Raw genomic sequence first — 23,494 nt, 5'->3', positions numbered from 1 at the left:
GGGAAATCCCTTCCCACAATAGCGTCATGTGGCAGTTTGGGAACTAAACCTACCTGGTGACACAAGTTACCGAGAGAGGTTTCAAAGGAAACGGTAGTCACCGGATATTCTCGAGTGTCCCCATGTACACAAACTACCGCCATTTTCCTCGGATGTAAGGTTTTTCCTACCACTAGGTCACTTTTCACTAAGGTGACCAGGCTACCTGAATCCAACAATACCACAACATTTTTACCATCTAAGCACATTCTATATAACGGTTTCTTATTTCCCTTTACTGCAGTGCATGTGGTTGCAAAAAGGGACTGTCGTCTCTCGATAAGAAAGTCACATTGCATGGGTTCATCACCCGCTGGGCAAGCGGCTGCTACATGTCCCTCTTCATGACAACGGTAACAGATCAACCTTCTGGTCCTCTCCTGTGGGATGGGTCTTCCAGGCCGCTCTCGCCAAACATTAGCAGTAGTCCCGATAGTTCCTCTAGTTGCTCCTTGGTACCTCTCTCCACCCCTGTCCCTTGATGCAGTCTTACCTATAGGTGGGGACGGTCTGGTCTTGGGGTGAAAAGTCTGTGTGTCTCGGGTGGAAGAGGACAAACTCTCCGTTGTTAGGTACCTTTCGACCAGGTCTACCAGTTTGTCTGCAGTATCCGGACCACCATGGTTCACCCATTTCTGCAGGGTGTTAGGAAGAGACCTAAGAAATTTGTCCATGACTACTCGCTCCAAAATCTTTGGTCCGGACAGAGTTTCTGGCTGCAGCCACTTCTTAGCCAAATGGATAAGATCATACATCTGTGACCGAGGTGGCTTCCTCTGCTGGTAGCTCCAATTGTGGACCCGCTGGGCACGGACATCCAGGGTTACACCAAATCGTGCCAATATTTCCTCTTTTAATCGATCATAGTTCTTTGCGTCTGCAAGTTCCAAATCAAAATATGCCTTTTGGGCTTCTCCAGATAATAGGGGAGCCACTAGTCCAGCCCACCGGTCTTTAGGCCAATTCTCTCTTTCCGCTGCTCTCTCAAACGTGGTCAAAAACATCTCAGGGTCCTCATCTGCAGTCATCTTTGGCAATAAGTGTCGCACCTGAAAAGTCGGTACGTTACTGGCCTGACTCCCAGCCTCGGTCTGCTGTCTCTGAAGTTGTTTCACGATGGCCTCCATTTGCTGCTGGTGTCTCTGTTCCAAGCCTGCAATGCTTTCTTGGTGAGCTTGTTGTTGAGCTGCAATGCTCTCTTGGTGAGCCTGTTGTTGCTCTGCAATGCTCCGCTGCAAAGCTGCATTCGTCTGTTGTTGACTTGCATTTGCTAAAGCCAGCTGTTTCAGTATCTCCTCCATTTTTCACTTTAGTTGCCCGCGGCACTCCACCATATGTGAGGGGTTCGCTCGGTAGCGGGGTGTGTGACCCCTAGGATGGGTTCACCACACACTGAACTTATACAGACTGGCAATCAAAACGGTTGAAAACAAAGTTTCTGGTTTATTTTTCCATCTTGCTGGAAATCAATTGCAAGTATCCAAACAACATAAACAAAATCAAAACATAAAATAAATCCTAGCCACGCTGGGCGTCTACCTTCCACACAGGAACCTATCTATGAAGTCTAACACAGCCTAGCGCTGGATAGACAGTGCTGCTCATGCAGCAAACAATAGTCTTTTGGTTTTGTTATCACACAGCAAAAAAACAATGGTCTCCTCACCTCATCAGGCACTGCTCTCCTACTCCCACAGCCTTAGGAGTGATGCAGCAATTGAGTGGTAACCTTCTGGCTACTTATAAAGGCCTTGATTGCTTTATTATGAACAGCTGAAGTTATCCAAAGGCCTCTAGCCTTCCTCTGTCTATGTTTGTAGCCGACGCCCGATAATAATCTGTGTATCGTCTAAACAAGGCAGAAATGTATGTCCCGGCAGTGACAACACCCATAGATTTACCTGACTTCCTGTCACAGTGGCCTCTCACCTGCTCAAATGGACCTCACTTGTTAGTAAAGATTATACAAGCATTTTAATAAGAGTATGCAGGTACTCCTTTGCCGCTTCAGCAGCCTCGATCCTCAGTTCCACAGTATGATTACATAGATACAGGAGACAAAAGGAAGTTCCAATAGTGTATATCACTTAAATAAACTTTTATTAAAATAATCTGTGGACACTGGGGGTTATTTACTAAAGGCAAATCCACTTTGCACTTCAAGTGCAAACTACAAGTGCAAAGTGCACTTGAAATTGCACTGGAAGTTCACTTGGAAGTGAAATTGCTGTAGATCCGAGGGGGACAATCAAGGAAACTAAAAAACAGCTTTTTAGCTTGCACATGATTAGATAATGAAATCAGGTATGGCAAAGAATTGGGGGGCCTGGGGGGGGCAGAGAAGACCATGAACTGGGGGGGTGCAGAGGAGGCCCTGGACTGAGGGGGTGCAGAGGAGGCCCTTGAATGGGGGGTGCAGTGGAGGCCCTGGGCTGAGGGGGTGTGTGAAGGAGACACTGTAGGGTGTTCAGTGGAGGCCCTGTACTGGGGGTGCAGTGGGGGCCTTGGGCTCAGGGGGGGTGAGGAGGAGACACTAGGCTGGGGGGTGCAGAGGGGGCCCTGGACTGAGGGGGTGCAGAGGAGGTCCTAACCTGGGGGGGCAGAGTAGACCCTGTATTTTGGGGGTGCAGAGGAGGCCCTGGAATGGAGTGTTGCGAAAGAGGCCCTGGGCTGGGGAAGTGGTGCAGAGGAGGCCCTGGACTGTGGGGGTACAGAGGAGGCCCTAGATTGGGGGGGTGCAGCAGTGGCCCTGGACTTGGGGGTACAGCAGAGGCACTGGAGGAGGAGGGTGCAGAGGAGCCCCTGGACTAGAGAAGGATTGGTGTGGCAAAGACTCTGGATTAGGAGAGGAGGCCTTTGACTAGGAGAGGAGTACACAGGAGGCCCTGGACTGGGAAGTGCAGAGGAGGCCTTGGACTAAGGGATGCAGTGGAGGCTCTGGACTAGGAGGGGAGTACACAGGAGGCCCTGGACTGGGAAGTGCAGAGGAGGCCTTGGACTAAGGGATGCAGTGGAGGCTCTGGACTAGGAGGGGAGTACACAGGAGGCCCTGGACTGGGGGGTTGCAGAGGAGGCACTGGACTAGGAGGGGAGTACACCAGAGGCACTGGACTAGGGGGGAGGGTGCAGAGGAGGCTCTGGACTGTGTGATGCAGAGGAGGCCTTGAAGAGTAAGTTTACAAAATAACTAAGTGATCGGCAGTAGTTATAAAAAAAATCCTATACTTCTCTTTTAACCACTGAAGCCCCGTCCCATTTGGCTGGTCAAAGACCAGAGCACTTTTTGCGATTCGGCACTGCATTGCTTTAACTGACAATTACGCTGCCATGTGTTGTGGCTCCCAAACAAAATTTACGTCCTTTTTTCTCACAAATAGAGCTTTCTTTTGGTGGTATTTGATCACCTCTGCGTTTTTGATTTTTTGTGCTATAATCAAAAATAGAACGACAATTTTGAAAAAAAAGCAATATTTTTAACTTTTTGCTATAATAAATATCCCCCAAAAATATCTAAAAAAAAATTTTTTTAGGCCGATACGTATTCTTCTACATATTTTTGCTAAAAACATCGCAATAAGCGTTTATTGATTGGTTTGCGCAAAAGTTATCGTCTACAAAATAGGGGATAGTTTTATGGCATTTTTATTAATATTTTTTTTTTTACTAGTAATGGAGGCAAACAGCAATTTTTATTGTGACTGCGACATTATGGCGGACACCTCGGACACATTTGACTCCATTTTGGGGCCATTGTCATTGATCAGTGCTATAAAAATGCACTGATTACTGTAAAAATGACACTGGCAGTGAATGGGTTAACCAGTAGGGGGAGCTGAAGGGCTTAAGTGTGTCCTAGGGAGTGCTTCTAACTGTAGGGGGGATGGGCTGTGTGTGACATGACACTGATCACTGCTCCCGATTACAGGGAGCTGTGATCAGTGTCCTGTCACTAGGAAGAATGGGGAAACGCTTGTTTACATCAGCATTTCCCCGTTCTTCCTCTCCGTGAGACGGGTATCCTCAAGGACATCGAGTCCGCGGGACCCACGGTCGGACTTACTGAGCTTGTGGCGCACGCGCACCCACAAAGGGGACGTATATATACGTCGATCTGCCCACAGGAAGCATTGTGTCGACGTATATATGCGTGAGCCGGTTCTTAAGCAGTTAATTGCCCGACATCTCCTCTTTCCTGCTATCTGGCCCACATGACAATTAGGTCTCGTAGCATATGCCCTGTGTGATGGGCGTGCACCGCATGGGGATATTGGTATTCTGTGCATCCCTGTGCAGGCAGTCCAGTCAAAGTCAATTGGGACGCAGCAGTTGCATGGACATGCAAACAGATAGGGATGCATGTATCCGAACGCACAGTGTCTGCTTTCAGATCTGTGCCCCCATTTCTATAGGTGACGCTCTCTGGTGGATGAAGATGCAGCAAAAAGTAGCTCAGCATACAGGACCTGTCTCAGCTCCTGTCTGATTGAGCCCTTAGGGGAACTTATCAAAACTTGAGCAGACAGAATATGGAGTAGCTGTGCATGGCAACCAATCAGCTCATAGCTTTAATTTTCAAAGCTGAACAAGCTGAAGATAGAAGCGGGTGGGAGTGCAGCTTCTGAGGCCCCGTACACACGTCCGAGGAACTCGACATGCCAAACACATCGAGTTCCTCGTCGAGTTCAGTGTTGAAGCCGCCGAGGATCTCGGCGGGCCGACTTTCCTCATTGAACAACGAGGAAATAGAGAACATGTTCTCTATTCGGCCCGACGAGTTCCTCGTCGGCTTCCTCGCTGAAAAGTGTACACACGACCGAGTTTCTCGGCAGAATACAGCTCCGACCAAGTTTCTGGCTGAATTCTGCCGAGAAACTCGGTCGTGTGTACGGGGCCTTAGATGTCCCCATAGCAAGCTACCTGCTGTGGGGACACCCAGCAGGAGAAAGGAGCTAGGGGTTCTAGCAAGGGACCAAAGAAAAGGAGGATCGAGGCTGCTCTGTGAAAAACCATTACAAAGAGCAGGTAAGTATAACATGTTTGTTATTTAAAAACAAAAAAACAAAATGACCAGGCCCGGTTACCAGATATGCTAGCTATGCCATTGCATGGTGATCATATCCCCCTTAACCCCCCCCCCCCCCCCTAAGTATTTTACTAGCTTTACAAACTGCAGCTTGGCATTGCGTGCTAATATTAAATTGATGATTTCCTAGAACACCCAGATCCTTCTCAACCACCAAATCCCCCTACTGTTCTCCTAGAATGTATGATGTATGCATGTTTTTAGCCCTCAAATGCTTTACATTTATCAACATTAAACCTCCTTTGTCATATAAATGTCCAATTAAATAATGAATTGAGGTTGGTTTAGTTGGAGACATCTTGTAAGGACTATATTCCACTGAATACTTTGGTATCATCTGCAAATACTGAAATGGTACGCTATATAATTTATAAATAATAATGGTCCAAACACTGAACCTTTAGGTGTACCGCTTATAACCTTAAAGAAATCAGGGTATGAATCATTAATCACTACTCCTTGAATACAGTCTTTTAGACAGTTTTCTATCCATTTACAAATTTAATTAGTATATCAATATCTGTAGCCACTGTTTTGTCAAAATGTTTGCTTACCTCCTCAGAAAAAGAAATACGATTTGTTTGACAACTTTGGTCTTTCATTAATCTATGCTGACTATTGCTTAAAACATTTTTTTCTAGCAAAAACTCTTCTATATGTTTTTTTTTTATTAAACTCTCAAGTATCTTCTTGACTATAGAAGTTAAACTAAACACTATGGCCCGGATTCATATCGAATATACGCTACGCCGACGTAGCGCAGAGCGGCGAGCACAGTATTCTCAAAGCACTTGCTCCCTAATCTACGCTGGGTTCCCTCGGCGTAACTCTTCGTAAGTGGCAGTGGGTGTGAGCCATGCTAATGAGGCGTGACCCCATGTAAATGATGGGCCGAGCGCCATCAAGATACAAATAACGAACGGCGCATGCGCCGTCCCATGGACGCTTCCCAGTGCGCATGCTCATAATCACGTCGAAACAACTGCCTAAGTTACGTTGAATCACTGCCTACGACTTGAAAGTAACCTACGACTAGCCCTATTCACGTACTACGTAAACGACGTAAAAAACGACGGCTGTGTTCCCTAGTGCAGCCATTTGCATTGATGCTGCTGACTTACTCCTGCTTTGTGATTAGTAACGTTACGCTGGACGTACGACTTATGTAAACCGTGTATATTAATGCGCCAGGGACAAGTACGTTCGTGAATCGGTGTATCTCACTCATTTGCATATTCAAATCGTAAATCAATAGGAGCGCCCCTTGCGGCCAGCGTAAATATGCGCCCATGATACGACGGCGTAGGAAACTTACGTTGGCCGGATGAAGCCTATTTGCAGGCGTATCTTGCTTTCAGAGTCCGGCGCATAGATACGACGGCGCATATGTGCACTTACACGGCGTATCTCGAGATACGTCGGCGTAAGTGCTACGTGAATCCTGGCCTATGTAGTTACTTGGTAAAGGTTTTGATCCCTTTTTAAATATAGGCACCCAGTTGGCCATATACAAATCCAGTGGTTTTACACCAATTCTCAGAAAAATAAATAAATTAGAAACAATGGCTTAGAAATAACAGAGCTGAACTTGCTAAGGAACCGTAAATGTAAGCCATCTGGTCCGGGTGCTTAATTTACCTTTATTTTGTGTTTCTGGACTACATTATATACATTTTGAGCCATTGTGGATCCATTTGGGGCTATGTCAATACAATCACCAGGTAAGTACTAACTTTTGTTTTCTAATAAAAAAATATTTTGAAACTCAAAATGCTGCATAAATCAGATATTTAAAATGAAATCCATTTTAATTTCAGGCTGTTAACACTACAAAATGTTGAAATAAGTCAAGAATGCTGAGTACTGTACTTATGCAAAGCACTTTGGGCCAAATCCACAGCCAGCGGCGCAAAATACGTTTTTTCTAACTTATGTCATTTAAGTTACGGCGCCCTAAGTTGGTGTCGTAATTGCCGTATCCACAGCGCATTTGCGCCCAAAAGTGCGCCTGCCGTAACGTAAATACGGAGGCGTAAGGCGGGGTTATGGCAAGTGGGAAGGAAGTGGGCGTGCTTCATTGTAATGAGCCGTGACCCCATGCAAATGAAGGTCCGGCCGTACTGCGCATGCGCGCACGAATCTGCTGCTCACTGCGCATGTGCAGAACTTTGCTTGGCGCAATCAGTGAGATAGGTAAAAGGCCAAGTGTACTTAGTTTGAGGATCGCACTGTGCTTAACTAGCTCCAGTCAAACACACTTCATTTGCAAAAGTATTTCCCTGTGTTCCCTTCCATGAGCAATTTGCTTCTGCTCTTAGTTTGTCAGTGTTTGTTGGTAAGTTGTGTTTGATAGAGAAGTGTTGGAGGAGTAGTAGATAGTAGTTGTTGTTTGTTTGTGATAAGTGTAATTTTTGTTTGATTGTTTTTGGTAATTTTTTTGTTTGTTTTTTTTCTGCTTGGATTTTGTGTTTGGTTTTTGTGTGTTTGTATTTGACTTTGTAGTAGCTGTCTGTGTGTATTTTTGTGTATTTGTTTGGTGTGTATTTTTGTGTGTTTGTATTTGACTTTGTAGTAGCTGTCTGCTTGTGTGTGTATTTTTGTGTGTTTGTCCTGTTTGGCTTCTTGTTGCTGGGTGGTGTCTGTGATGGCCCCCAAACGCAGGAAGCTGAATTTTTCACATGTTGAAAAGCAAATCCTAGCCAGGTATGTCATACAATATGGAAGATATCTACATGGGCCTGATAGCCGGAACACCTCCCCGGCCCAAAGGAAGAGGATCTATGCCAAAATAACAGATCACATAAATGCGGCGGGGGGAGGGGAGACGAGGACCCCCGCTGGCATTAAGAAAAAGATCAATGATCTGAGGAGCGTGGTCCGCAATAAGGTGGCCAAGCTCACTGCGCATAGGAGGGGCACTGGAGGAGGGGGACCATGCCCCATCCGGCTGACTGAGGAGGAATGGGCAGTGGCCCGGTGTTTCGAGCCAGAGCAGGTGGTGGGCCTGCCTGGTTATCAGTCTGATGTTCCTGTGAGGCCAGGTAAGTTTTTTTTTTTGTTTTTTTTGGTGATTAGCATGTGTGGGTGGGGGAAGGGAACATGTGGCAAGTGTGTGGATCCTCAAACCTGTGATTGTTTGGTGTCTTCCACAGATGACCAGGAGATTGCTGGGCCATCAGGCCAGGCTGCTGCACCACCCCAAAGACAGGAGCCTGCTGAGGAGTCCCCAGGGGAGGGGAGTGGCCAAACCTCCCCTCATGAGGAGGCTGAGGGGGAGGAGGATGAGGGGGAGGAGGATGAGGGGGAGGAGGATGAGGGGGAGGAGGAAGAAGATCTCCAGATTGGCCGGGAAATCATTATTGCCACAGATCTGATGACCTTTGATGATACCCTTGAGGCTAGCCTTGAGGCTCCCCTTGAGGCTACCCCAGAGGCTCCCCTTGAGGCTACCCCAGAGGATCCCCTTGAGGCTACCCCAGAGGATCCCCCAGAGGCTGGCACCAGTCAGGCCACCATCAGGGGTAGCCCCTCCCACTCCTCCCACAACATGCCGCAACCCACAAGGGTCACTCTATCCCCTCCTACCTGGCCACAAGCCTCAGGGGCAGGCAGGATGGTGACCCAGGACACCAGGGTGGGGTCTGAGCATATGCCGGCCAGTCTGCTGAGGGACAATGCCAAGCAGACCCGCAGTCTGGGTGACATCAAAAAAACTATGGCCAAGATGGAGCACAGCCTGGATGTAATGAGGGAGTCACTCAGTGATGTGGCCACCAATTCATTGGGTGTCATCACCTGTTTGTGGTCCCTGCATACCGCCACAACAGGCGTGGGCCAGGAGGTGACTGCCCTCACCCGGGCTGTGCAGGACAACACCCGGGCTGTGCAGGAGAACACCCGGGCTGGCCAGGCCAATACGGCTGCCATCACTGCCTGCCTGACCAGGATAGCAGTGGCCTTGGAGGGCAGGCCAGCCGGAGGTCAGACACCAGGGGAGGCTCCTCCCTCCCCTGCTCACCCCCCCAATGAAGATACTCCCTCCCCTGCTCCCCCCCCCCAATGAAGATACTCCCTCCCCTGCTCCCCCCCCCAATGAAGATACTCCCTCCCCTGCTCCCCCCCCGTGAAGATCCTCCAGGTGGCCGTGCCCGTGGCCGTGCCCGTGCCCGTGCCCCTGCCCGTGGGCAGCCTAGACGGAGCACTCGCCGCCGGACTTAAATACCAGGGGTACTTTTTTTTTTTTTTTTTTTGATTTAAAACTTTTGGTTATTATACTGTACTTATGATTTGGTTTATGTGTGTGAATGATGTGTGAATGTGGGGGGGTGGCATTCCTGACAAAATAAGGGTGTCCCCCTCAGTTTTGGTGGAGAAGGGATCCCCAGGACCAGGGAAAAGTCATCCTAGGTTCCTGAATGGTGTATGAATGCACAGTGACATAATTGGAGCCGTGGCGGGGCGTTACTGCTCCCAAGTACCAAAGGGGGGGGGGGGGGTACTTGGATCTAATCCAATTCGATGTGCATGTGATGTGTTTGTGCTAGGGACCACAGTGGTGTGCATTCATGCATTCTCATTGTGACATAAATCAAGTGCGTTTCCAGAGACAAAAACATTCTCAATGTGTCATTAAACATGTGCGTTTACTGTGCAAAGCAACATTCTCATTGTCACATAATTCATGTGCGTTTGCAGTGAAAACAAATAATAACATTGTCACATAATTCATGTGCGTTTGCATCGAAAAAAAAAAAAAACATTGTGAAATTTTTTCTGGCCATTTACTGAGAAAATATGCCTTCTGCCAGGCGTCTCCTGGCTACTGTGCCCTCAGTAGACCGGGTAGAGTGGGCTAGGGGGGGATTGCCTGGGTGGGGGGTCAGGTCAGCACGTAAGTTAATCTCCAGTCCCCTTCTCGTTGCAAAGTTATGAAGAATGCAACAAGCCCCTATTATTTGGCACACAAAGTCTGGGGAATACAGCAGTGTACCCCCAGTCTTGTCCAGGCATCTGAAGCGGGACTTCAGCAGGCCAAAAGTACGCTCCACTACTGCCCGGGTGCGAATATGAGCCTCGTTGTAGCGTTGCTCTCCTGGGGTTTGGGGGTTCCGGAATGGGGTCATCATGTGAGGGCCCAGGGCATATCCAGAGTCACCTGGAAGGCAAAAGACAGGAGGATATTAGTCATGCATGTGCCCCATGTGATGTCTACATCATGGGGGGGACATACCTGACACACATGTCACTCACCAACCAGCCAGCTGTCTCCATACACGTTCTGCTCCAATTCACGTGCTATGTTGGTCTGCCTAAAGATGTAGCTGTCATGGCACGAACCTGGAAATTTGGCACACACATGCCAGATGAGGCCATGGGCATCCACGATTACCTGGACATTGATGGAATGCCAGTTTTTTCGATTCCTGAACAGGTGCTCTGTATCATGGGGGGGCTGTAGTGACACATGGGTACAGTCAATGGCCCCGATGGTCCGTGGGAATCGTGCAATCTGATAGAAATCAGCCATGCTCTTTATTCGCTGGTCCTCCTGGGTGGGCTTTTCAAATTGACTGCCCATGCGTCTCAGTATTGCAGGGACAACCTGGTGCACACACCTGCTCATCGAGGACTGTACCATCCCAGCCAGACCTCCACATGTTCTCTGAAAAGACCCAGTGGCCAGAAAATGCAGGGTGGCCATAACTTTAATATGAGCTGGCAGGGCATGGGATCGTTGGGTTGGGGTGTTCAGATCATCCTGCAGGATCCTGGTTAAGTCCAGGATGGCTTCCTGGTTTAATCTGAAGTGGCCAATGACCTCAGACGCAGTCATGCCAAAGAGATCTTGGCGTGGCCGGTAGATCCTCTCCTGTGCCCTCCTCCTCCTCCTCTGTGCCCTCCTCCTTCTCTGCGCCTGTAAAGTGGCGAGTGCCGTTATTATCATTGATGGCCCAGGCATTTTGGCAGTCACAATGAAGTGTTGGCAGCTATTCCTAAATCGTGTTGCTTCAGCAGACCTTTACAGGGCTGGTGTAAAATTAGGGCTGCTTTTATAAAGTCTAATTTTGCTCCAGAAAACTAACAGGTGCGCACAGGGCGTTATCTACGGCGCACAGGGCGTAATCTACGGCGCACACACTTAATTTTGAGGATCGCCCTATCTCCCTCATTTGCATCTTTGCCTATCAAATAAAGCGGCGTGACTAGCGTAATTTGCGTCAGAGGATGCGCCAGAGTAATTATTTTAAGTAGGACGGAAAAAACGGATTTTTCGTTTTGAGGATCGGGCGCAAAGATACGCGCGGAGTAAAATTAGAAATCTCGAGTTAAGTCGGCGCATCTGCTTTGTGGATTTGCCCCTTTATGTTTTGGGTAGAGTGGGGAAGGCATCCAGACAACTAGAAAAAGGTTAGCAATATGCTTTTCCTTTATGCCCCAAACCCCATATGGGGAATGCAGTGTGTATCCTCTGGGCTTTTTTTTTTTTTTTTTTTTCATCTAGTCATAAGTGTACCAGCAGTTTTACTGTGTTTGCCAGTAATTTGATATTGTTGGCAGGATCACTAGAAGTCAGCCTGGGCCATAACGAAGACAAACTTTCTGGGCCCCCAGCCACCTTCTTGCACTGACTCACTGTAATTAACACCAATGAAAAAATGTCATGAAATTTTAAATTACAAATATATAAATCATTCCTATACCATATTGAAAATTACTGCAAAATTATTAAACTAGAGTATATATCATATAAACCAGTCTATTTGAATTTCATATGAACAAAAAATGAATTTCATATACCTTTTCTTTCAAAAAGTTTTTATTAATATGAACATTGAGTTGAGACAGAAATAATTCACGATACTCATATGCAAATGTCACATCTTGAACAGTAGATAAAAAGATAACAAAATGGTACAGTCTAGCTAACAACTACATAGTTAGGTACACTTGCTGTCATCTTCGAGAAACGAACAAAAGCTTGAGAAGTGGAGGCCCCTGGAAGGCACCATTAATAGGAGCATACTATGACCTTGGGGGGCTCCCTCACTCGAGGTGACAGGCGAAGTGAGTCTGTAACATTTAGTAAGACCGACCAGAAAGTGAGGAACCTGTAATACCTTGAAAAAGTAATTTGGTTACAATTGTCTGTACAAGATGAACTCTACTAAAGAGTTAGTACGATAGAGGTAGAAGAGAAGAAAAAAAAGAGGTGAGAGGGAAGGGGCAAAGAAGCCAACCACCTGGAAGGTGTTGAAGAGGAACTGAGAGCCTAGGGTATTGTAATAATAGGGATCCCGACAAGTAGTGCCCAGGATTCCCAAATAGCTTCAAATTTGGATTCTTGGATCTAGAGTCTGTTATTATGCTGGATAATTTTTCTTGGGTCATAATACATAAAAAATACAGTGGCAGCTGCAAGGGAGACCCTGGGTTGCTTTCATGCTTTAGAGATAGTTATTTTGGCACCAGTCAGAATGAAGAGAATTCATTTACAGGTGTGTTTGTGAATCTTTGGAAAGTCGTCATTCAAGGGGGCGATGGTTGGGGTTCTAGGAAATTGCCTTTTTCGTGGGCATTCCCACCATATGTGGGACATGGTACCCTGAAGGTGGCATTCTCAGGCATTGTACACACGAGAGGATTTCCGCTGGAAACGGTCCGCCGGACCGTTTTCAGTGGATAAATCCTCTGGCGGATTTTGATCTGATGGCTGTACACACCATCAGATCAAAATCCCCGCGGAATACATCCGCGGTGACGTGCCGTGCCGTCGCCGCGACGATGACGCAGCGATGTGCGCGACCCTGGAAGGTAAATACTTCCACGCATGCATCGAATCATTACGACGCATGCGAGGGATGGGAGCGGACGGACTGATCCGGTGAGTCTGTACAGACGACCGGATCAGTCCGCTGGACTGGATTCCAGCGGATAGATTTCTTAGCATGCTAAGAAATTTTTATCCGCTGAAAATCCGTCGGCTGGATTTTTATCTGCCTGAAAATGTCCGCTAGGCCGTACACATGACCGGATCTATCTGCTGGAACTGATCCGCGGATCAATCCCAGCGGATCGATCCGGTCGTGTGTACGGGGCCTCAGACGCAAAGGGGATTCGCTGTTGGGAAGATGGCTGTGAGCTTAGAAGGAGTTAAATACCATCTAGACATTACCTTGAGGTTAGCCTCGATTAGGGAAATGTTTAATAAGCCGGCATAAGAACTAGAGTGGACCCTCTGCCACTTTTCAATATTCCATTTTATCTGAAGTTTATCTTCCCAGGCTGACATGTAAGAGGATTTGTCAGTCGGGTTGGCAAGAGACTGGTAGATTACAGAGATTTCAAGCTAAGCTCCCCTAGCTGACTGAACCATTGTTCAAAGGCTGTAAGGGAGGGAAGATTTGGTTTGTTGGTCCAAATTTTGTTAAAAAAATGGGTAATTTGTCTGTGTCTTAATCTTTCCGAGTTCGGTAGTTCCAGAGTGCTCACACAGTAGCTCAAGGAAAGAGGACCCATGGAATTAAAGAAATTACCTATCTGGTACATTCCCTTGTCCAACCACCACCTAAATTACCTAATGTCTAAACCTGGAGGAAATTCGGGGTTGTGGAAAATGTGTGTTAGTGGGTGGTAATTCGAGGTCAGGGAGGTTGAGGGTCTTAATTTTTCCCATCGGTCAAGGGCCTTGGATAGGATGGGAGATAAAATTGGCAGTCGATCCTTGGGGGGAACCCAGAGGAGAAAGTCCAGAGTGAAGGATGCAACTGCCTGTCTTTCAAGTTGGATCCAGTCTGGTTTTTAAAATTTACAATAAACTGTAGACTATGCTAATCTAGCTGATTGGATATACCATAGAAGGTTGGGTAGACCTAGTCCTCCTTTAAGTTAAGGCTGGAATAAGGTTTTTCATGGAGTCCTGCAGCACGAGCCACCCCAGACAAATTTAACTTTTTTGCTTTAGAGGGGTCTTAAGTGGTCCTTCCTGACCAAAATGGGGAGGGTTCGGAACAAGTACAGCAGTCTAGGGAGGAGCGTCATCTTAATTGAATGAATTTTGCCTAGCCAGAATAGTTCCCCTCTAGACTAGTTTTTCAAGCCTGATTTAAGTTTTTTGTAAATAGGGGGGATAGTTGGCAGAGTATAGGTTTTCGATTTTGACAGTAGGGGTTATTCCCAGATATCTGATGGATGAGTTACTCCAAGCAAACTCAAACACATTTTCAAGGGGAGGGACCTCTTCTGGGGAAAGTGATACTTTGAGGGCCTGAGATTTAGAATGGTTGACTAGAAGATCTCTGTGAAATCTTTAAAAACTTTGCACAAGTTGGGGAGAGAAGTCAAGGGAGACATGATGAACATGAGGATGTCTATTGTTTGCAATAGACATGAGGATGTCTATTGCAAACAAGGCCCATTTGTGGGTCTGAAGAACACAGGAAACCCCTTGTATATTTGAGTTGTGTCGAATGGCCACCACAAGTGATTAAATTGCAAAAATAAGGGGGGAGACAAGGCATCCCTATCTAGTTCCCCTGGAGATGGTTATAGGAGGTGAGTAATTGCCCTGGATATGGATCATTGCTTTTGGGGAGGAATATAGAGCATGAAGTATACCCATTATTCATTGGCCGAAACCTCAGTGTATAAATACTGTAAAAATGTATAGCCACTCAACGGAATCAAATGCCTTGTGTAAGTCGAGAGAGAGAGTATTATTCCTTTCTGTTTAGGACCTTTATCCCATTTAGGTGGAAGAATGGAGATTACATCTATGGCCCTTCTGGTCTGGTCCGAGCCCTGTCTGCCTGGGATGAATATCACCTGTTCCTTATGAATGTAGTGACCTATAAAAGAGGCTAGATGGTTGGCTAAAATCTTTGTTAGTATCTTCAGGTCATTGTTAATGAGGGATATGGTTCTATATTTGCCATGTCTTCCAGATTTTTGTCTGGTTTGGGGAGCACCGGGATGTAGGCTGTGTTTAATGCGGAATCTAGGGAGTTGCCTTTAGTTTTCTGGTTGAAGAATTTGGCCATGAATGGGGCTAAGGTTGCTTAAGGCCTTGTAATATGAGACCACGAGGCCATCTGGACCTGGAGCGGATCCCCTTTTTAGGTCCTTGATAACCTCCAGATTCTCTTCGACTGTAAAGGAGGCTTCTAGCAATTTTCTATGAGTAGGGGAGAGGTGTGGCAAAGGGAGGTCCTTTATGAAGTCAGAGAACCTAGGTCCTATGTGCCTGGATTTTGAGCTGTAAATATTGGAGTAGAACTCATGGAAAGCCTCAAGTATCTAGTTTTGGTTGGTGATGGGGGGGCACCCCTGGACTCTGAGTTTGGGAATGGTGTGAGATCTAAATCGGGGAGAAAGTTTGGAAGCTAACATAAAGCCTATACGGTCTTTCTGGGCGTAGAACTTAGCTCCACTCCAGCAGATTTGTTTTTCTGCTTTAGCCATAAGGGCCAAATTAAGCTCTAGTCTGGCCTTGTCTAAATGTGGTAAGGATTCTTTTGTTGGGTGTTTCTTATGCTCTTTTTTCCTTGTTGAAAATGCCTGCTCAAGGTTTGCAATGGTTGATCGACGCTTCCTTTTAAATTGAGTTGCTACCTGAACAATTTTGCCCCTAATTGTTACTTTATGAGCCGCCTATAAAGACTCCGGGGAGATGTTATCCACATCATTTAGCACAAAATATTCCATGAGGGAATTCCCAATAATTTGGGTTTGAATTGGGTCACTTTGAATTGATTAGTTTAGACACCAGTGTGAGAGAGGACTACTATCAAGTGGTCTTAGAGGGGGGTATCTAATATGGTGGAGCTATGTGCAGAAGGGATAAGGTTAGGGGACATCAGAATATGGTCAATTCATGATTGGTGGGGGCTTGAGAAATGGGTATTATCACGTTTGCCAGGGTTCGGTTCCCTCCAAGCGTCAACTAGATTGTGGGAGTGTTAAATTTTAGATATCCTAAGACTGGCCTTCGTTGGGGAGTGAGTCGGGCTGAGAGGGGGTTGGATTTATCTAACCCTTGGGTGAAGGCTATGTTGGAATCCCCACCGAATATCACCATCCCCTCTAGATGTGGGAGTAACGTTTTGAAGAGTAATTGAGTATAGGTGGCCCTCGATTGCGCCCTCGACCAAGATAAATCTCCCCTCTGGGTCCCTGAGATCTGACTGCTAGGCAAAATTACTGTTTTTGGAGAAGGATAGCTACCCCCCTGGTTCTGTCCTCTGCGTTTGCTAGGTAGAAAGTGCAGTAGTTGGTGTGCAATAATTTGGGACTGTATCAAACTGGGAAGTGGGTCTCTTGGAGCAAAACAATGTCCAGCTTTCAAGAGCTTAATTTGGGAATTTAGCCCCTTGGTATTGTGTGAGGCAATCCTGAGAGGTGGAGATGTGGTATGTAGGTCAGCCATGGGGAATCAGGGGGGGAATTCTAAGGTAGCTACCGTCACTTACCCTCTGTCCTTTTTTTTTGATTAGGGCTGGTCGAGCCGCTAAAAAGGGATCACTCCGGGGTGAGGATGGTAAAAGATTCCATTCCAGGAGATTGGCTAGGAGAAAATAATTAGAGCTAGAAGGAGAGGAGAAACCAATGGAGCAAAGGAGGAGGGTCTGTAGAGAGAACCTCCTTGGATTGACAGGTATGTGTCCGTTTGCAAAAATTGGGGCAGCTGAGGTCCCCGAGATGCTTAAGATGGAATTCTGCTGAAAGGGGCATCGAAACAGTGGTCTCTTGACCATGAGGATCTTAGCTTGGGACAACCGTTTCCAGGTATATCCAAGTCCCCTAATATTGTACGGGCCAGGGGGAGCGTGGTCGATATTTGACCATATCCTTCTTTGCTTGGTGAAACTGTCTGTATCCTGATATAAGCTGCCGGGCAGACTCATTCTGAAATCTGTCTGTATGGTGACTGAAGGAAGTTCGAGTCCCCTGGCTGGGCTAGAGGGAAGAGTCCCTGAAACTGCAATGGAAAGAGAGATTGAGGATCCAACTTTTGTCTACCAAAGTGTAACTAGAGCATGAGGCCATCTCGTTGGAATGTTGTTCAGTAAGCAAGCGATATACAGTAGATCCATAGTCAGTGTCCGATGCCCATGCCAGGAGCGTGAAGTTCAGGGAAGGTAGGAGCTAAAGCTCAAACTACGGATTGAGCACCAAATGAAATTGATGGTTAAGGGAGTCATATAGACGTGGTGGTGGGAAGGGCTATGAGGCCCTGATGCCCTTTGATTAAGGAGACCTTGTGTCAGTGGTTTTCTTACTCTTGGCTTTGTTTCAGACTGGGAAAACTGGGCTGGCAGGGAGAGGATCTTTGGAGGTTCTGCTCGCTGAGTTAGTAAAATCCATTGCCGATTCTTGTGTGATTAGTTTAAGGATCAGCATGGTTCTTTCCCCGTCAGGGAAGTCTTTGAAGGCATATATTTTTTGCCCTTAAAGGTAAATTTTCAAGCAAACGGTAATCCCCACCAATTATTCATTTCCTTTTGGGAAAGAATATTCAGGAGGGGTTTGAGGGATATTTGGATTTTTTTTTTTTATCAAATACTTTTATTCATTTTTTTTCACAAAACAATACAATCAATACAACATAAAATCAATATACAGACTAACATCTAAGGTCTCGGTATGTACCCCTTCGATTAAAAAAGAAGAAAAGACAAATATAAACACTGTGTCTTCTTCTACCACTACTACATTCTACTACTGGATTTCTCCATCACATTCTGCCCCAGGGCCGATCCTTCCCTTTCCATCTCCATGGGAAATGCCAATACCCACAGTGAGTTAGGGGGGGGGGAGGGACATAGGGAAAGAGAGAGAGAAAGAGGAGACAGCGGGAGAGGGGAGAGACAGAACGAGAGGAAGAGGGAGGAGAAAAGAAAAAAAAAAGGGGGGGACACTTTCCCCTGTGAAGACCAAATGAGAGACATTAAGTCCCTCTAAAATATAGTGAGATATGTAGGGGTTAATTCCCCTAATTGTGTATTTACTTAAATATATAATAACAAGAATGAATTATGAAGAACAAGAAGAGAAGAAAAGGGAAAAAATAGTTAAACTATAGGGGTTAATTCCCCTTATTGTGTATTTACTTAGGTGTACAAAAAAAAAAAAAAGGGGGAACACTTTCCCCTGTGAAGACCAAATGAGAAACATTAAGTCCCTCTAAAATATAGTGAGATATGTAGGGGTTAATTCCCCTAATTGTGTATTTACTTAAATATATAATAACAAGAGTGAATTATGAAGAACAAGAAGAGAAGAAAAGGGAAAAATAGTTAAACTATAGGGGTTAATTCCCCTTATTGTGTATTTACTTAGGTGTAAAAAAAAAAAAAAAAAAAAAGGGGGAACACTTTCCCCTGTGAAGACCAAATGAGAAACATTAAGTCCTACTAAAATATAGTGAAATATGTAGGGGTTAATTCCCCTAATTGTGTATTTACTTAAATATATAATAACAAGAGTGAATTATGAAGAGCACGAAGAGGAGAAAAAGGAAAAATGATTAAACTATAGGGGTTAATTCCCCTTATTGTGTATTTACTTAGGTGTACATAAACAAATAAAGAAAAAAAAAAAAAAAATTAAATATATACTACCCCATGAGAAAGAAAATAAACTAAAGGCAGTTTCTTCTAAAAAATAAAAAACACGAAATCTTACTGAAATATAGTGAGGAGTAGGGGTTAATTCCCCTTAATGTGTATTTACTTAAGTGCGCCAAAACACGATGGGATTGTGAAGAAAAGGGAGTTCATCTAAAATACTAGTGAAAAGTAGAGGGGTTAATTCCCCTTATTGTGTATTTACTTAAATATAAAAAAATAAGAGGGGAGAAAAGAGAAAAAAAAAAAAAGAAAAAAGGGGAAAAACAAATAAGAGGGGGGGGACAGGAGGTTTCCCACCAACAGTCTCCCCTATTCCCCTCCAGACTCTCCTCCCCCCCCTCCCCCCAGCCCTGAAATCCCTCCATCTCCTCCAGATCATTTCATATCTTAGCCCAGACTCTACCTTAAAGGACCACAGCTCCTCCATCACTTTCATTTTATCAATTTCTTGGAGCCATTCCCCTATCGTGGGTGCTTTTTTTTCCCTCCAGTTCCTAGGTATTAGTGCCTTGGCTCCGTTCAAAAGAAACGGGACCAAGGAACCTCTATACTTTTTCCTGGACATACTTGTAGTGTGAAACAAACATTCCCATGGGTCATATCTTATCGCATATCCACTGATTTTTTTTATCAGTCCTAATATCTCCCGCCAATATACCTGTATGAGGGGGCATTGCCACCATATGTGGGCATGTGTTCCCTCCATCCCACACTATCTCCAGCATAAGGGGGAGGCCTCACTATTCATTCTATGCAATTTAATCGGTACGTAGTACCATTTAGTGAGTAACTTATAATTAGTTTCTTTTACTTTTGCATCCATCGTAGTAGCCTGGACATATTCTAATACCTGTCTCTTCTTCTTATTGGATATGGTTTGATTAAGTTCTTTTTCCCAGCTTTCTATTATTTTCAATTTCCCTAAATCTATCTTGGTTGTCAACATCTTGTAGATACTTGATATTCCCCCTTTCCCAGATTCTCCTTGGGTCATAAGTTTTTCCCATTGATTTAATTCATTCATAGCTCGCAAGGGCTTCGACAGAGTGCTAACAAAATGTTGGACTTGTCTGTGTCTCCACCTGTCCCCTGGGTACTGTCCATATTTCTCTTGGAGTTCTCCCACCGAACAAACTTCATTTCCTTTTAATAAATCCTTCAATCTTGGGGTATCTGAGGTTGACCACCTCCGGTACCATCCCCCCTCCTTACCCGGTGGAAAGTAGTCCGTACCTGTTAATGGCAGCAGCGGGCTATTATAGGGCAATTTATTTTTCTTACAGACCTTATCCCATATTCTAAAAGTTTCTTTTGTTATTACAGGCGTATCCAGGGGTAAACCCCTATATTGCCTCGGTACCCATATTATATTCCCTAGCTCTTTTTTACTTAGACTTTCTTCAACTTCTACCCATTTTTTTTTGCTTCCACCCTCACCCTGCACCCAGTCTGTAATCCTCCTCATTACCGCTGCCTCATAGTACCTTCTGAAATCCGGCATCTGTATTCCTCCTTCCTCTTTGGGTCTAATCAGAGTCTCAACTGCTATACGCGGCTTTTTACCCCTCCATATGAAACCTCCTATTATCTTTTCCAAGATTTTAAAATATGTTTCTGGGATTTTTATAGGGAGTGTTTGAAAGATATAAAGAACTTTCGGCAAAATCATCATTTTTATAGTACTCACCCTTCCCCACCATGATACTCTGTCTATACTATATCCCTTTAAATCTGATCTTACTTTATTCAATAATAGTATATAATTGTCCTCATAGAAATATCTTTCCATGCTGGACAAGTATACACCTAAATATTTCATCCTCCTTTGCTTCCATTTAAATTAGGGTTGTCCCGATACCACTTTTTTAGGACCGAGTACAAGTACCGATACTTTTTTTCAAGTAGTCGCCGATACCGAATACCGATACTTTTTTTAAATGTGTCCCCAAATGCAGCCATGTCCCCCCCATATGCAGCCATGTCCCCCACATATGCAGCCATGTCCCTCTAGCCATGTCCCTCACATATGCAGCCATGTCCCTCTAGCCATGTCCCTCACATATGCAGCAATGTCCCTCTAGCCATGTCCCTCACATATGCAGCCATGTCCCTCTAGCCATGTCCCTCACATATGCAGCCATGTCCCTCACATATTCAGCAATGTCCCTCTAGCCATGTCCCTCACATATGCAGCAATGTCCCTCTAGCCATGTCCCTCACATATGCAGCAATGTCCCTCTAGCCATGTCCCTCGATGCGGCGGCGCGATGCGGCGGCAGCGGCGGGGGGGAAAGGGGGGGAAGTATTCTATTTAGGTATCGGGGGTATTTGCGTGAGTACGAGTACTCCCGCAAATACTCGGTATCGGTCCCGATACCGATACTGGTATCGGTATCTGGACAACCCTAATTTAAATGGATATAGCCCCTCAAGTTCCCTACGATCCTGTGGGCTTAATGATATACTTAATATCTCCGTTTTATCTTTATTAATTTTAAGATTAGAGATCTCCCCATACAGTTCATATTCCATCATTATTTTAGGCAGTGTCTCCCTGGGGTTCGATACGAATAGCATCATGTCATCCGCAAATGCGGATATCTTATGCTCCCTTCTCTCTAGTTTTATCCCTTCTATATCCTGATTCATGCGGATTGTTTCCAGTAAAGGCTCCAATGAAAGGACGAATAGGAGAGGCGAAAGCGGACACCCCTGCCGGGTCCCATTACCCAGTGAAAAGCTATCCGATAGGGTGCCATTCACCCTCACCTGAGCAGAAGGTTCCGAATAAAGAGCCCCTATCCACCTGAGCATACTTGAACCAAATCCTATATGGGATAGGTTTGCTAACATAAATTCCCATTCTAACCTGTCAAACGCCTTTTCGGCATCTAATGACAGGAATACTACTGGTTCTTTGTTCTTTTTGGCTTTCTGTAACAAAAATATAACTCTTAAAATGTTTTCTCTCGTTTCTCTCCCGGGTACAAACCCTGCTTGATCATTATCTATAAGGCCTATTAAGAGCGGTCTTATCCTCTCAGCAAGAATTTTTGAATACATTTTTATATCCACATTTATTAAAGAAATTGGCCTATAGCTGGCACACAAGGAGGGGTCCTTATCTTCCTTCCCTATCAAAGTTATGTGAGCATTCAGAGCCTCCTTACGCATTGCCATACCCCCCCCTATTGAGTTCATGTACTTCTGGAAAAATGGTACTAGTATCCCCCCAAACCTTTTATAATATAATGATGTAAACCCGTCAGGGCCGGGGCTCTTCCCCATTTTGATACTCTTAATCACTTGATTTATTTCCTCTTTTGTTATTTCTTTTTCTAAGTCATTTATTACTTCCTCTGCTAGGCCAGGGGTCTTAATCTTTTCTAGATATTGTTTAATTTTCCCCCTTCTATTCTGAACTTCTATATCCCCTTGCCCCTTGTTGACATTATATAGGTTTTGGTAATAATCATAAAATATTTTAGTTATCTCGCTAGTAGAATGTCTCATTTCTCCATTTCTATCTTTTATTTTCAGGATAGAGTTCTGTATGTTTCTTGGTTTTATGGTCCTTGCCAACAGTCTCCCCGGTTTATTACCAAGGGCATAAAATTTGTTGTTCACATTGTTAAAAATCCATTTAGTTTCCTGCTCAAGGAGGTCACGGAGCTCTTCTCTCTTGCTAGTTAGAACCCTTAGGACCTGTTCTTCCTGTACTACTTTATGCTCCCGTTCAAGGGCCTGGATTTCTTCTAATAGTGTTTGTTTCCGTGCCTGCCTAATCTTCCTCCTCTTAACCTTTTCTGCAATCAACCTTCCTCTTATAAATGCCTTGTGCGTTTCCCAAAGCGTGGCTGGTGCGATGTTTTCAATATCGTTTTCTTTGAAGAATGTACCTATGTCCTTTTCTAGACCATCGGCTGTCTTGATATTATTTATCAGGGATTCATCCAATCTCCACACTGGATGTCCAGCCGGGATCTCACCTGAGTCTAAGGACATTACCACTGGAGCGTGGTCAGACAGTGTTATAGATTTTATTTCCATCCTAATCAGTCCTTCAAGCAGCCGATGGTCTAGTAGGACATGGTCAATCCTTGAGTATGACCCATGGACCACTGAGAAATATGTGTAGTCTTTATCTTTTGGGTGGATGATTCTCCAGGCTTCCACCATTTGCATTTGATGTAATTTATGTTTAACCATTCTAAGATATTTCCCTTCCGATCTCAATGAGATGGGTTGAGTGTCTAGTAGTGGGTCAAATACAAAGTTTAGATCGCCTGCCAGGATCACCATCCCTTCTCTAAAACCATCTAGTTTATTCAGAATTTTTCTCAGGTATACAGCCGGCCTTACATTAGGACAATACACATTTACCAATGTATATCTTATATTCAGAATAGTACCCTTGACGAACAAGTATCTTCCTTCGGGGTCTATTTCCGTAGCTTCTAGGGAAAACCGTATGTTTCTATCGACCCCTATTGCGACTCCCTTTGCTCTTTTATTAGGAGAATAGCTATGAATCCATGTGGGGAATTCCTTAGAATTTAATCTAGTTTTAGAGGTTATTTTCAGGTGGGTTTCCTGGAGAAATACTATGTTGGCCGAGAGTCTCTTCATCTCCTGTAGTACCTGATACCGCTTGCTGGGGTTATTTAATCCTCGTACATTGTACGTGACCATTTTTAAACCCCCCATTTATCATTTTTCACTTGTTCCCCCCTTAATGAGGTTCGGA

Source organism: Rana temporaria, chromosome 5 (assembly GCF_905171775.1).
Source record: "Rana temporaria chromosome 5, aRanTem1.1, whole genome shotgun sequence".
Lineage (NCBI taxonomy): Eukaryota > Metazoa > Chordata > Amphibia > Anura > Ranidae > Rana > Rana temporaria.
The sequence above is the reverse complement of the archived record's forward strand: the minus strand, read 5'-3'. Positions refer to the sequence as shown.